This window comes from Gorilla gorilla, chromosome 3 (genome assembly GCF_029281585.2).
Source record: "Gorilla gorilla gorilla isolate KB3781 chromosome 3, NHGRI_mGorGor1-v2.1_pri, whole genome shotgun sequence".
Lineage (NCBI taxonomy): Eukaryota > Metazoa > Chordata > Mammalia > Primates > Hominidae > Gorilla > Gorilla gorilla.
Genome location: NC_073227.2, coordinates 73,287,238 through 73,304,287, shown reverse-complemented (window position 1 = coordinate 73,304,287; position 17,050 = coordinate 73,287,238). Strand labels below are relative to the sequence as shown.

At 36.6% G+C, this 17,050-nt stretch overlaps 1 protein-coding gene and 1 long non-coding RNA gene across 2 annotated transcripts in view; both read right to left on the bottom strand.

Moving 5' to 3' along the window:
* The window catches only part of SCFD2 (sec1 family domain containing 2), a 511,769-nt gene that overhangs the window by 209,155 nt on the left and 285,564 nt on the right, over positions 1-17,050 (bottom strand). The window lies entirely within an intron of this gene.
* The window catches only part of LOC129533311 (uncharacterized), a 64,089-nt gene that overhangs the window by 15,470 nt on the left and 31,569 nt on the right, over positions 1-17,050 (bottom strand). The gene's annotated exons all lie outside the window — the stretch shown is intronic.

Below are 17,050 nucleotides of genomic sequence, written 5' to 3'. Positions count from 1 at the left end.
AAAATTTTTTTTATAGAATATTCTGCAATTACTCTATGTGTGCTATCACTGGCTACAATGTGTAGGCAGAGGGAACTAGGAAGATACAGCACTGAGTTTATTGACTTCTTGTGGCTGTCCAAACTAAAAAGTAACAGTGCTCACAGCACCCAATAATTACCATTATATGGTTCCTGGCACAGTGATTAGACTCTTGATAAATGCTTACATTCCCCTTACATTGTGCTTTATAACCTGAATATACTATCCAATTGCAACTCCACAACCAAAAGCATGAGAAAGTCACTCTCTCCATTATAAATCATCATTGAGCTAAGACTGCAGGGGATGTTTGATGACTATATGGCATATACAGATACATATCTGTGTGATATAGAAAACATATATAAGATTTATGTGCATAAATATACATTTTAATATATACATGAAGAAATTCCTTTCTTCACTATGGGAATAGTTACGTATTCCTGTTGTGTAACACATATAGACAGATGGTAAGAATTTATATATTTGTTTAAAGGTAATTCCAGTGAAGCTTTGCCTTTGTAAAAGGATAGCAACATACAGAACCAAGTGTTCTAGCAACGAAACATTACCCTCTGCCTCTACTCCCCTTAACAATTGCTTCTTAGTCTAAGAATGATGAGTTCTCATCTCACGTTTAGATTTTTACAAAATATCACCATTTGTAATTACCAGGATCACTCTGTGTTTAGGGGTAAAATGAACATTTTGTAAGTTATGGTTTAATAATGTCTTTCCAATCTCCACTCAGGAATCTAAGACTTTCTGGCTTAAAAGGCATTAGAAGAGATGCTTGGGCAAAACTTTAACTTTGTTGTTTTAAAGGATATTTTGGTATAATTAGAATGGGTCATAGCAATAAAAAAACTATTAAATTATGTCCTGTAGTATAAACATTGAAGACCTTATGCTAAAAGTTTGAAGTGAAAATAACGTATATAGAAACAGGATTTTTAAAATGCCTGATAATTTACAGGTTCCACTTACTCCTTAAAACAACCCAGGGTGACAGAAGGGTTTGATAAGCAAGGAGCACACCTTGATAGGCCTTTCTCTCTCTGGCCCAAAAAGAAGTAAAGAAAGGCAATTATTCTTATACTCACAATACAGCAAATAGGGAGGGGTTGTGGGAAATCTTCATTTAACCCCTAAGAACTATTTTTCATGCAATTAGGAGATATGTCAACAACCAGGTTTCAAAACCTCAAAATAAACATAGCATGGGGGTGCACTGGAAATGATGTTTTAATATAGATAGCTGTTTAGAGAATAGTAAAATTAACTTTACATGGCTAACCACTGTAGAAAGACATCTAAAGCAAACATACATGATACAAAACTGCCATATTTCATCAAATCTAAGACATCATTAATTGTAAAATATATCTCAGATATTAAAATTGGAAAAAAATTGTACATCTTAAGGTAGATGAAATACATTAAGTATATAATAATTCTGACTTCAAGAACTATCCAGTATATTATTTCAATTACTTGTTGCAAACTACGATCCACCTCCTAATGCCCCGTAAATGCAACACATGATTAAATCTATACTTGAGCACACTTGAAGCAGAATTTCAGGCAATTATCTTAGTGTGTGTGTTTGCAACATCTAGGTAATTGTTGTATAATCTATCCTTTATATCCTGGGAAAAACACTTGCTGTCGTAAATAACTCATCTTCTTTTTCAAAATTTTTTTTATTTCAACTTTTATTTTAAATACAAGGTGTATGTGTACAGGTTTGTTGCATGGGAATATTGCGTGATGCTGAGGTTTGGAGTATGGATCCCATCACCCAGACAGTGAGTATAATACCCAATAGGGAGTTTTTCAACCCACCTCCCTCCACTTTCTACTAGTGCACAATGTCCATTATTCCCATATTTATGTCCATGTGTGCTCAATGTTTAGCTCCCACTTATAAGTGAGAACATGTGGTATTTGGTTTTCCGTTCCTATGAACCACTCATATTCTTAAGTACTTTTACCTTTTAATAATAACTTAGGGGGGAAATCAGAACTCTGGATAATTATTACATTGCTTTATCAGGATGACTTTTAGTTTGTTCATTGATTTTTATAGGTTCTCTGTGTTGATTCTTAAAAATTGACACATAATTCACATATCATAAAATTTATTACTTTAAATTGTGCAACTCAGTGGATTATATTATATTGACAAGATTGTACAAGTGTCATGACTATCTAATTCCAGAACACTGAAATCACCCCTTAAAGAAACCCAGACCCATTAGTTGTCATTCCCCATGTCCCTCCCTTCTCTACTGCCCACTCCAACCCTCCTCACTCTACCATCAGCCCTAGGCAATATTAATCTTTCTAATCTGTATAGATTTGACTATTCTGGACATTTCATATAAATGGAATCATACAATAAGTGGCCTTTTATGTGTGGCTTCTTTAATGTAGCATAATGTTTTTAAGGTTCATCCATGTTGTAGCATGTGTCAGTACTTCATCTATTTTCATAACTGAATATTGTATGGATATAACACATTTTGTTAAACCATTCATCAGTTGCTGAACATCTGGGTTGTTTCTATTGAGTTACTATGAATAATATTGCTATGAACATTCATATATAAGGTTTTGTGTGTAAAAACAGAATCTTATTTCTCCTAGTTATAGGAGTGGAATTGCTGGGCGTATGGCAACTCTTATGTTCAACTTTCTGAGGAACTGCCAAACCATTTTCCAGTCTAGCTCCACTATTTTATATTCCTATCAGCAATATATGAAGGTTGCAAAATTTCCCAAATCCTCATCAGTATTTGTTATTGTCCTTTTTAGATGATGATGATTATTATAGCCATGCTAATGGTTATAAAGTGGTATCTCATTGTGGATTTGATTTGCATTTCCCTAGTGGCTAATGAATCTGAGCATCTTTTCATGCACCTACTGGTTATCTTCTACGGAAAATGGCTAGTTAATTTTATGTGTCAACTACGCTAGGCTAAGGGATGCCCAGAGAGTTAGTAAAACATTATTTTTATGTTTGTCTGTGAGGGTGTTTGCAGAAAAGATTCACATTTGAATTGGTAGCCTGAGGAAAGAAGATCTACCCTCACACATAGGCGTGACCAAGATTTAATCCACTGAGGTCCCAAACAGAACAAAAGGCAGAAGAGGACCAAATTTGCAGGTCTCAGAGAGCAGAGAGCAAATTTGAGATATCCATCTTCTCTGGCCCACAGACATCAGTGCTCCTGATTCTCAGGCCTTCAGACTCAGACTAGAACTTACACCATTGACTTTCCTGGTTCTAGAGCCTTCAGGTTTTAACTAGAATTATACCACTAGCTTTCATGGGCTTCCGGTTTAAGACAATAGATTATGATATTTCTCAGCCTCTATAATCACATAAGCCAATCCATTATAATAAATATCTGTCTCTCTTTCTCTCTCTCTTTCTTAATATATATCCTATTGGTTCTATTTCTCTGGAGAACCCTGACTAATATAGATTTTGGTACTGGGAGTGGGGTGCTACTATAACAAATACCTAAAAATGTGGGAACAGCCTTGAAACTCGGTGATGGGTGAAGGCTGGAAAAGTTTTTGAGGTGCATGCTAGAAAAAAGGTATATTGCTTTGAACAATATTTCAAAAGCAGCTCTGGTGAGGTCACAGAAAGAAAGAAGAAGAACTGTAGAGAAAGCCTCAATCTTCTTGAGAATACTTAATTATAAACAGAATCTTGGTAGAAACATGGATGGTAAGGGCCATTCTGATGAGGTCTCATATGGAAATGAGAAACATCTTATTAAAAATTGGAGGACAAACATTTAAAGGAAAACTAATACCAGTCCTACTCAAACTATTTTTTTAAAAAAAGAAGGAGGGAATACTTCCAACCTTATTCTGTGAGGCCACTATTACCCTGATACCAAAACCAGACAATCACACATGAAAAAAGGAAAACTGCAGGTCAGTATCTCTGATAAACATTGATGCAAAAATCTTCAACAAGGTACTAGCAAACCAAATTCAACAATATATTAAAAAGATCATTCATCATTATTGGGGGAACCCACCCCCAATATTTCAACATAGGTTCTTTCTATTTTCCATAAGTGTCAGTGAGCTGAGAAATAAAGAGAGACAGTACAAAGAGAGGAATTTTACGGCTGGGCTGCCGGGGGTGACATCACATATCAGTAGGACTGTGATGCCTGCCTGAGTCTCAGACCAGCAAGTTTTTATTAAGGGTTTCAAAAGGGGAGGGGGCGTAACAACAGAGAGTAGGTATAAAGATCACATGCTTCAAAGAGCAAAAAGCAGAACCACTAATAAGGGTCTAACAAAGATCACATGCTTCTCAGGGAACAGGACAAAGGGCAAAAGCAGAACCACTGATAAGGATCCAACAAAGATCACAGGGCAAAGGGCAAAAGCAGAACCACTGATAAGGGTCTATGTTCAGAGGTGCATGTATTGTCTTGATAAACATCTTAAACAACAGAAAACAGGGTTCAACAGCAGAGAACAGGTCTGACCACAAATTTACCAGGATGGAGTTTTTCCCCACCCTAGTAAGCCTGAGGGTTCTGCTACAGACCAGGGCATATCTCAGTCCTAATCTCAACTGCACAAGACAAACATTCCCAGAGTGGCCGTTTATGGACCTCCCCCAAGGAATGCATTCCTTTTCCAGGGCATTAATATTAATATTCCTTGCTAGGAAAAGAATTTAGCGATATCTTTCCTACTTGCATGTCTGTTTATAGGCTCTCTGAAAGAAGAAAAATATGGCTCTTTTTGCCCAACCCCACAGGCAATCAGATCTTACGGTTGTCTTCCCTCATTCCATAAAAATCGCTGTTATTCTGTTCTTTTTCAGGGTGCACTGATTTCATACTGTTCACACATGTTTTACAATCAATTTGTACAGTTAACACAATTATCACAGTGGTCCTGAGGTGACGTACATCCTCAGCTTACGAAGATAACAGGATTAAGACATTAAAGACAGGCATAATAAATTATAAAAGTATTATTTGGGAACTGATAAATGTCCATATTAATACAAAATCTTCACAATTTATGTTCCTCTGCTGTGGCTCCAGCTGGTCCCTCTGTTCGGGGTCCCTGACTTCCCACAACACATCATGATCAAATGGGATTTATCCCAGGGATGCAAGGATGGTTCAGCTTATGCAAATCAATCCATGTGATGTGTCATATCAACAGAATGAAGAAAAAAAATATGATCATTTCAAATAATGCTGAAAAAGCATTTGATAAAGTTCAACATTCCTTCATGATAAGATACCTTAAAAAACTGTATAGAAGGAACATACCTTGACATAATAAAAGCCATATATGACAGACCTACAGCTGGTATCATGCTGAATGGTGAAAAACTGAAAGCCTTTTCTCTAAGATCTGGAACACAACAAGGATATCCACTTTCACCACTGTTATTCAACATAGTATTGGAAGTCCTTGCTAGAGCAACCAGACTAGAGAAAGAAGTAAAGGGCATCCAAACTGGAAAGAAAGAAGTCAGATTATCCTTGTTTACAGATGATATAATCTTATATTTGGAAAAACCCAAAGACTCCACAAAAACTATTAGGACTGATAAACAAATTCAGTAAAGTTTCAGGATACAAAACCAATATACAAATATCAGTAGTATTTCTATATATCAACAGTGAACAATCTGAAAAAGAAATAAAAAAGTAATCCCATTTACAAAGGCCACAAATAAATTTAAATAATTAGGAATTAAGTTAACCAAAGAAGTAAAAAATGTCTACAATGAAAACTATAAAACACTGATGAAGGAAATTAAAGAAGAAACATAAAAATGGAAAGACATTTCCTGTTCATGGACTAGAAGAATCAATATTTTTAGTATGTTCATACTACCAAAAGCAATCTACAAATTCAATGCAATCTCTATCAAAATACCAATCACATTCTTCACAGAAATATAAAAAACAATTCTAAAACTTATATGAAACCACAAAAGACCAAGAATAGCCAAAGCTATTCTGTGCAAAAATAACAAAACTGGAGGAATCACATCATCTGACTTCAAATTATACTGCAGAGCTATAGTAACCAAAATAGCATGGCGCTGGCATAAAAACAGACACATAGACCAATGAAACATAATAGAGAATCCAGAAACAAATCCATACACCTACAGTGAACTCATTTTTGACAAAGGTGACAAAAATATACATTGGAGAAAAGGCAATCACTTCAATAAATGGTGCTGAGAAAACTGGATATCCATATGCAGAAGAATGAAACTTGACCCCTCCCATCTCTCGTCATATGCAAAAATCAAGTCAAAATGGATTAAAGACATAAATATAAGACCTACAACTATGAAACCACTACAAGAAAATACCGTGGCAACTCTCCAGGAAATTGATTTGGGCAAAAATTTCTGGAGTAAAATATCCCACAAACACAGGCAACCAAAGCAAAAATGGACAAATAGAATTAGTTTAAAAGCCTATGCACAGCAAAGGAAACAATCAACAAAGAGACAACCTACAGAATGGGAGAAAATATTTGTAAACTACCCATCTGACAAGGGATTAATAATCAGAATATATGAGGAGCTCGAACAATTCTATAGGAAAAAAATCTAATAATCTGATTTAAAAAGTGGGCAAAACATCTGAATAGACATTTCTCAAAAGAAGACATACAAATGGCAAACAGGCACATGAAAAGGTGCTCAATATCATTGATAATCAGAGAAATGCAAATCAAAACTACAATGAGATAACACCTCACCTCAGTTAAAATGACTTTTATCCAAAAGATAGGCAATAACAAATGCTGACAAAGATATGGAGAAAAAAAACCCTATACACTGTTGGTGGGAATGTAAATTAGCACAACCACTATGGAGAACAGCTTGGAAGTTCCTCAAAAGACTAAAAACAGAGCTACCATATGATCCAGCAATCTCACTGCTGGGTGTACACCCAAAAGAAAGAAAATCAGTATGTCAAAGAGATATCTGCACTCACATGTTTGTTGTAGCATTGTTCACAGTATCCAAGATTTGGAAGCAACCTAAATGTCCATCAACAGATAATTGGATAAAGCAAATGTGGCAAATATATACAATGGAGAACTACTCAGCCATAAAAAAGAATGAGATTCTGTCATTTGCAACAACATGGATGGAATTGGAGGTCATTATGTCAAGTGATATAAGTCGGACAGAAAGACAAACTTTGTAGGTTCTCACTTATTTGTGGGTGCCAAAAATCAAAACAATTGAACTCATGGAGACAGAAAGTAGATGGATAGTTATCAGAGGCTGGGAAGGGCAATGGGGGGTTGTGGGGTAGTGGAGATGGTTAATATGTATGAAAAAAAGATAGTTGGAAAGAAGGAATAAGACTTGGTGCTTGGTACCACAACCAGATGACTATAGTCAACAATAATTTAGACAGCTGGAAAAGTATGACTGGATTGTTTGTAACACAAAGAATAAATGCTTGAGGAGAGGAATATCCCATTTCCCATGGTGTGATTATTGCTTATTGCATGTATAAAAGTATCTCATGTACCCCATAAACATATACACCAACTACTACCCACAAAAATAAAATTCTTTTTAAAATTGAAGGAAAAGCTATCTTTGCTCTAAAGAGGCAAAGAACCTGGCTGAATTGTGTTCATGTTTTAGCAAAACACTAAAACATAGAAGATAGAACTTCTACAAAACATAGAAGGTAGAACTTGTGAGCAAATAAATTGAATATTTAACTAAAGCTGTTTCTTTTTCTTCTGAGATGAAGTCTCACTCTGTCACCTAGGCTGGAGTGTAGTGGCACAATCTCAGCTCACTGCAACCTCACCTCCCGGGTTCAAGTGATTCTCCTGCCTCAGCCTCCCAAGTAGCTGCGATTACAGGCATCCGCCACCACACCCAACTAATTTTGTATTTTTAGTGGAGACAGGGTTTCTCCATGTTGGTCAGGCTAGTCTCGAACTCCTGACCTCAGGTGATCTGCCTGCCTTGGCTTCCCAACGTGCTGGGATTACAGGCGTGAGCCACTGTGCCTGGCCAAAGCTATTTCTTTTTCTTTTTTCTTTTTTTTTGAGACGGAGTCTCGCTGTGTCCCCCAGGCTGGAGTACAATGGCATGATCTCGGCTCACTGCAACCTCTGCCTCCCAGGTTTCAAGCGATTTTCCTGCCTCAGCCTCCCGAGTAGCTGGGATTACAGGCACCCACCACCGTGCCCAGCTAATTTTTGTATCTTTAGTAGAGATGGGGTTTCACCATCTTGGCCAGGCTGGTCTTGAACTCCTGACCTCATGATCCACCCACCTCAGTCTCCCAAAGTGCTGGGATTACAGGTATGAGCCACCACGCCCGGCCCCAAAGCTATTTCTAAGAGAAGTGTTGAAAGTGAGGCTTGGCTCTTTCAGACTGCTTATAGTAAAATAACAGAAGAGAGAAATGACTTAAATATGAAATTGTTAGGTAAAAAAGGAAGCAGAACGTAAAGATTTAGAAAATTCTTAGCCTATCCATATTGCAAAACAAGACGACAGTAAAGATGTGACCAAGCAACCATTGGCTAATGAAATTTGTATGGATCAGCCATCTCAACAGAAGCCAGGTATGATCCTCTAAGACAATGGAAGAATGACCCCAAAGATGATTCCAGAGATCATCAGGGCTGCCTTCCTTGGTTTCAAAAGGGAAGACCATCATTGCACAATCAGCCAGATCTCCTCCACCCAAAATAGTGAGAGCAGGACTGCCAAAAGGCTTGGAGCCTAAGCCCTGCCTGACAGAGCTGTGGGAGCAGAACCTCTAACCCAGCAGTTCTTGAAGGCAGGAGTCCCACTGTAGTGGGCCTGGAAGGAGCATCGAGCCAAAAAAGATTTTTCTCAAGCCTTAAGATCTCATGGAGTTTGGCTTGTAGCCTGGACTTACATGGGATTTGTTACCCTTTTCTTCTTTGCTATTTCTCCCTTTTGGAATGGATATGTCTATTCTATCCCTGTCCCATCACTGTATTTTGGAAGCATATGGCTTATTTGGTTTCACAGTGTCACAGCTAGGGAGCAATTTGCCTCAAGATGAATCATATCTTGATGAACCCATATCTGATTTAGATGATATTTAGGTGAGACTGTAGGTTTTAAATTTTAGGTTGATGCTGGAATGAATCAAGATTTTGAGGACTGTTGGGATGCAATGTCTTTTGCTTGTGAGAAAAACATAAATTTTGGGAGGCAAGGGGTGGCAGGCTATGGATTGAATATGTATCCCCAAAAATTCATATGTTGAGATACTAATCTCCAATGTGCTGGCATTAGGAAGTGGGCACTTTGGTAGGTGATAAGGCCATGAGGGCAGAGTCCTTATGAATGGAATTAGTGCTGTTATAAAAGAGACTCTGGATAGCACCCCTACGTCTTCTATCATGTGAGAACTTAGCAAGACACTATCTGTGAACCTGGAAGAAGGCCCTCACCAGACACCAAATCTGCTGGCACTTTGATATAGGAATTCCCAGTCTCCAGAACTGTGAGAAATAAATTTGTTACTACAAGCTACCTAGCCTATGGTAGTTTGTAATAGCAGTTCCAACAGACTAAGGCAAATGTCTATTAAATTTTTTGTTCATTTTTTAAATGGTTTATCTTTTTATTGTTCAGTTTTAAGAGTTCCTTATCTATTCTGAACACTAGACTGTTACCTGATATATGGTTTACAAATATTTTTCCAGCTCTTTTAATGCCTTTTCGCTTTATTGCTAGTGTCCTTTGAAGCAAAAAAGTTTCTAATTTTGATGAAGTCCAATTGTGCTGAACTGTTTTGAACCACAAAATTTCTTTATGAAAATTTTCATCATGATACAGGTAACTAAAATTAAAATGCAGGGCTTTTTATAATTATTCATTTGCCAAATAACTGAATATGGAATCAGCTTACAATTTCTCTGCTGGTACAAAAGTCAAATTTCTTTAATTTGTAAAAGAGACAAATAACTATAAAGTAGGAAAATTAAATATTTAATAGTCAAAAGATACCAAATTAATTTTGTCATGAGGCATTCATAACAAAAAATTTTTTTCTATACAGGTTAGGAAAAAATTGCTTGAAAGGGATCAAAATAAATATAATCAATTTCTTGCCAATGGATAGAGGTTAAGGCCATCTCTAGATGTCCCGTTTGTAGAATTTCTATATTCTTAGTTTTGGAATCTACATCTGGACTAAATGCTAATATTATTAATTCACAGAACATGTTTGCTTGCCATCATTTCTTAAGATGTGAAGTTATACAAACATATTTCCCCTGCAGCATTTCAAAACATACTCAACCATTAAAAGGAAATTAATTTTAAAGACATCTGTGCCAAAATGTATGATATATTTGCTTCTTCTGCAGAGAGCTACAAAAGACAGAACTTTGCTTTGGTAATAATAAAATGTGTTGACTTCCAAGCACTGTATAGTTTTGCAATGGAAAACAAGCTGGAGAAGCTTTTGAAGGTTTGTCAGAAACTATGATGTCTGGGTGGCAAGTGGGATTTCACTAATCCCCAGGGACATTGCAAAACTGTCTTCCCAACCATCTGTTGTCTGTTGCTTTGTATCTGCAGTTCTACTGGACTCTAGTCAAAAAGAGGATGACAAGTGAAAACTATTTTGTCAACAGAACAAAAAATAAGAAACCCAAAACAAACCTCTCACAAACAGTTGGGCTTTCTATTAGATTCAAATCATACATGACCACATTTTTAGAAATGCACATATTCAACTCACTGAAAATGCCAAAAGAGATAGAATGGAAAAGGAAAGGTAACCAGGAGGGGACACCTCTTCTGGAAGAAACTTGTCTATTAATACTTGTTCATATGACAGAAAAGTTCATTGAGGGCAGTGACTGTATTCTTAGAATGTCAGTGCTGGCTAAATGAATATGTGAAGAGAGAGTACAAGAAAGGATCATAAGATCCAGATAGGAAAGAAATGAGCTTGAAAATATCCGCAGTATGTGACTTGGGATAAGGAAAGAACACTGAGCATGGCAGTGGTATTCTCAAGTGGGATCTTTAGTAACCATTCATTCACTTATTCAACAAATATTTGTGAAACTACAATGGGTACCATCTTAGACACTAGGGATGCAGCTAAACAAAACAGACTAGATCCCTGCCCTCATGGAGCTTACATTGAAAAGCTAATAATTATGGAGCACTGAAGTGTGTGTGCCAAGCATTGTGTTCAGAGCTTCATATATATTCTCTCCTTTGATCTTCACACCACCCCTATGGGATAAGCACTATCATCATTCCTATTTTACAGAGGAGACAATTGAAGTTTACATAAAGGGACTTGTTTATGTCCAAGAATTGATAACAAACACAGGTCTGCCTAACCACTGAAACTCTAATCTTCACCACTGTACAACTCCCCTCACAGATTCATCATATGACTCTAAGATCATACTTCTATATTAATAACTGCTATGCCATGTTGTTTATTTTTGGATGGCAATTATGCAAATGGGTGTTATACCATTTCATACTATATTATACTATTATAGTCATTCACAGATGAGAGAAAAATCTTCCATATTGGTAAAGTTTAAATCTGTGGGCGGAAGAAAGGAAATTTTTTGTCTCTGAAGATTGCTGAAAGAGGAGACAGTGAGGAGATACAAAGTTAAAAGAGATGCACATAGCAGAAAGGAATAATGCTATGAGTTTTTCTAAGATGGAAGAGAGCCGTCTCCCACTAGAGATAAAGAATTAACTCTCAGCACCCAGGCAAAAGAGGAAAATAGGTTAAAAAAAAAAAAAGAACTCTGGCAACTCTGTGCTAGGATGGTGTGCAAGTCTTAAAGTAATTATTAATGAGATTCAGAATATTAAAAAACTAAGAAAATCATTTGAGTACATATTGTCTCTGATGATTTTCCAGTAATTCAGAATCTAGAAAATAACATATAAAATATTAACATGACCCTCCAGGGATATCTACATAAATCTTATTGCTAAATAAGTTAATTATGACTTATTATTCCATAAAATGTCAATTTAGCTCAACTTTCAACTGTTCAAATTCAGAACACCTAAAGTCTCTCCAGAGTCCTGTAGATACAACTTTCATAGAAACTGCTTAGGTGACCTGTGACATAACACAGGCAGACATGAAGATTTCTGGGAGGAGAGATGCACTCTGAAAAATAGGGCTATGGAGTCTGGTCCTTTTACATTCATTTTAGCAATGCTACATCTTCACTATTAGACATTCTAGATCATGCTCACTTCCCACTTCCAATAATTTATAGCTTTTCCTTTAAAAATAATTTTATTAATTGATATTATGCTGGAATATCAAAACTCTTAAAAGATTCAATTACTAAACACTTAAAGAAATATAAATCTTCCAGAGTCAATATCAGTATCACTGTGAGTTTTTAGGCAGATGTGACAGAAAAGAAGACGTCAAAATTACAACAGGAAGCAAAATAATCTCATTAAATCAAAGCTATATTAGAAGTTGTCATATGACATATTGTGCAAATTACAGTGCATATTTGTGCTTCATTTCATTCAATAAATATTTACAGAATACAATAGGCCAAGCCTTGTGCTAGAAGCATATATACAGGACAAAATGACACAGTCTGAGCTTTTGGTGGATTTACATTATAATTTGCCTGATAAAACATGTCATATGACACATAACAGGTCATATTTTTTAACATCTTGTAAGAAAAAAATTTTAGGTCTAAGGAAATAACCTCAAAATTGTTAGTTGAAATGTATAATGGTACAGCCACTCTGAAAAACAGTTGGGCAATTTCTTTAAAAAATAAATATACACTTACCAAACAAACCAGCAATTACACTCTCATGCATTTAACTCAGAGAAGTAAATATTTACAACTCCACAAAAACTTGTACATGAATATTCATAGTACCTTTATTTTTAAAGCCCCCAAATTGGAAACAACCTACATGTCCAATAAGAGACAAATGGTTAAACAAACTGTGCTACATATATACCATGGAATACTACTCAACAATATAAAGGAACTGATTGATATATGATATAAAAAGAACTATGGATATATGAAACAACCTTGACAGATCTCAAGGGTATTTAAGGGGAAAAAAGCTAGCCTCAAAAGGCCACTTAATGTATGATTCCATTTATATAACAATCTTGAAATGACAAAATTATTAAGAGAGAAAACAGATTAATGATTTCCATGAGGTAGGTAGGGATGATAAAAATAAAAATACAGTATGTCAGATGGTAATGTTATCAAAAAAATAAAGCAGACTAAAAAAACAAAACAGAGGGCCCAAATGGGGAAGGAGATTATTGCTACTTTACATAGGTTGGTGAGAAAGGCTGCTCTGAAGGGTACAAGAGTGAGTCACGTGGATATTTGAAGCAGAGAGGACAGAAGAGTAGTGTCCATGGCTGGAGTGTGCACAGTGCCTTTCAGAGGGCTCAGTGTGGCTGAATGAGGGAGGACAGAGGAGCAGGAGATACTGTTAAAACATTTGGAAAAAGAGGAGAGTTGATCATAAGTGGTCTTGTAGGCAACTGTATGGATTTTGACTTTTTTTTGCTGACTGACCTAGGGAAGCTGCTGAAAAGTTTGGAGCACAGGGTTTATACCAGTGCCCAAAACAGTGACTGCAAATGATAGGTGTTCAGCAAATAGTTGTTCAAGGGATGGCATGTTTTGACTTATATTTTTAAAAAAGGATCACCATGGCTGCTGAAAGAAGAATGAAATGTGTTAAGGCAAGAGTCTGAAGAAACAGTATTGATGTGAGAGTAAATCAGTACAATTTCCATTGAGAGCAATTTGGCAATAATTTGGCAATATCTGTCAAAAATGTCAATATATATAACTTTTGATCCAGGAATTCTTCTTCTAGGAATACATCCTACAGATATACTCACACATGTGTGAAATGATGTATCTGGAAGGCTTCTGTGTAATAGCAATAGATTTTAAATAACTTCAATGGCCACTGTGAGATAAGTTAGAGAAACTATAGAATACCCATACAACAGAATACCACGCAACCATAAAAATTTAATAGAAAGCTCTTTACATGCTGATACAAAACAGTCTCCAAGATATATATTAAATGAAAAACCAAGGCAGATTTCAATGCTATGATTTGTATTTTAAAAGGTAATAGAAAAATATGTATTTGTGTATGTGTAGATATATATATCTTTGCAGGAGCACTCAAGAAACGGTAGCATCAGTCATCTCCAGGAAGAATAGCAGGGTGAAGGGGCTAGGGATGGGTGGGGGCCAGGATGGAGGGAAAACATTTCATTGTATGTAATTTTTAAACTTTTGGATTTTGAACTATGTAACTAAAAAATGAATAACATTGAAATTTTCTTTAATATTTTTAAAATAGATTATTTATATACCTTAGTTAGGAAGTGGGGAAAGAAACATGAGACTTAAAGTTACAAGGATGTAGGTTTAAGACCACTTCCAGCATTAGTAGGGGTATAACATTAGAAAAGTCACATAACCTTTTGAGCCTCAGTTTCCTTTTTTTTTTTTTAATTACACTTTAAGTTTTACGGTACATGTGCACATTGTACAGGTTAGTTACATATGTATACATGTGCCATGGTGGTGCGCTGCACCCACTAACTCGTCATCTAGCATTAGGTATATCTCCCAATGCTATCCCTCCCCCCTCCCCCCACCCCACAACAGTCCCCAGAGTGTGATATTCCCCTTCCTGTGTCCATGTGATCTCATTGTTCAATTCCCACCTATGAGTGAGAATATGCGGTGTTTGGTTTTTTGTTCTTGTGATAGTTTACTGAGAATGATGGTTTCCAATTTCATCCATGTCCCTACAAAGGACATGAACTCATCATTTTTTATGGCTGCATAGTATTCCATGGTGTATATGTGCCACATTTTCTTAATCCAGTCTATCATTGTTGGACATTTGGGTTGGTTCCAAGTCTTTGCTATTGTGAATAATGCCGCAATAAACATACGTGTGCATGTGTCTTTATAGCAGCATGATTTATAATCCTTTGGGTATATACCCAGTAATGGGATGGCTGGGTCAAATGGTATTTCTAGTTCTAGATCCCTGAGGAATCGCCACACTGACTTCCACAATGGTTGAACTAGTTTACAGTCCCACCAACAGTGTAAAAGTGTTCCTATTTGTCCACATCCTCTCCAGCACCTGTTGTTCCCTGACTTTCTAATGATTGCCATTCTAACTGGTGTGAGATGATATCTCATAGTGGTTTTGATTTGCATTTCTCTGATGGTCAGTGATGATGAGCATTTTTTCATGTGTTTTTTGGCTGCATAAATGTCTTCTTTTGAGAAGCGTCTGTTCATATCCTTCGCCCACTTTTTGATGGGGTTGTTTGTTTTTTTCTTGTAAATTTGTTTTGAGTTCATTGTAGATTCTGGATATTAGCCCTTTGTCAGATGAGTAGGTTGCGAAAATTTTCTCCCATGTTGTAGGTTGCCTGTTCACTCTGATGGTAGTTTCTTTTGCTGTGCAGAAGCTCTTGAGTTTAATTAGATCCCATTTGTCAATTTTGTCTTTTGTTGCCATTGCTTTTGGTGTTTTGGACATGAAGTCCTTGCCCACGCCTATGTCCTGAATGGTAATGCCTAGGTTTTCTTCTAGGGCTTTTATGGTTTTAGGTCTAACGTTTAAATCTTTAATCCATCTTGAATTGATTTTTGTATAAGGTGTAAGGAAGGGATCCAGTTTCAGCTTTCTACATATGGCTAGCCAGTTTTCCCAGCACCATTTATTAAATAGGGAATCCTTTCCCCATTGCTTGTTTTTCTCAGGTTTGTCAAAGATCAGATAGTTGTAGGTATGCGGCGTTATTTCTGAGGGCTCTGTTCTGTTCCATTGATCTATATCTCTGTTTTGGTACCAGTACCATGCTGTTTTTGTTACTGTAGCCTTGTAGTATAGTTTGAAGTCAGGTAGTGTGATGCCTCCAGCTTTGTTCTTTTGGCTTAGGATTGACTTGGCAATGCGGGCTCTTTTTTGGTTCCATATGAACTTTAAAGTAGTTTTTTCCAATTCTGTGAAGAAAGTCATTGGTAGCTTGATGGGGATGACATTGAATCTGTAAATGACCTTGGGCAGTATGGCCATTTTCACGATATTGATTCTTCCTACCCATGAGCATGGAATGTTCTTCCATTTGTTTGTATCCTCTTTTATTTCCTTGAGCAGTGGTTTGTAGTTCTCCTTGAAGAGGTCCTTCACATCCCTTGTAAGTTGGATTCCTAGGTATTTTATTCTCTTTGAAGCAATTGTGAATGGGAGTTCACTCATGATTTGGCTCTCTGTTTGTCTGTTGTTGGTGTATAAGAATGCTTGTGATTTTTGTACATTGATTTTGTATCCTGAGACTTTGCTGAAGTTGCTTATCAGCTTAAGGAGATTTTGGGCTGAGACAATGGGGTTTTCTAGATAAACAATCATGTCGTCTGCAAACAGGGACAATTTGACTTCCTCTTTTCCTAATTGAATACCCTTTATTTCCTTCTCCTGCCTGATTGCCCTGGCCAGAACTTCCAACACTATGTTGAATAGGAGCGGTGAGAGAGGGCATCCCTGTCTTGTGCCAGTTTTCAAAGGGAATGCTTCCAGTTTTTGCCCATTCAGTATGATATTGGCTGTGGGTTTGTCATAGATAGCTCTTATTATTTTGAAATACGTCCCATCAATACCTAATTTATTGAGAGTTTTTAGCATGAAGGGTTGTTGAATTTTGTCAAAGGCTTTTTCTGCATCTATTGAGATAATCATGTGGTTTTTGTCTTTGGCTCTGTTTATATGCTGGATTACATTTATTGATTTGCGTATATTGAACCAGCCTTGCATCCCAGGGATGAAGCCCACTTGATCATGGTGGATAAGCTTTTTGATGTGCTGCTGGATTCGGTTTGCCAGTATGTTATTGAGGATTTTTGCATCAATGTTCAT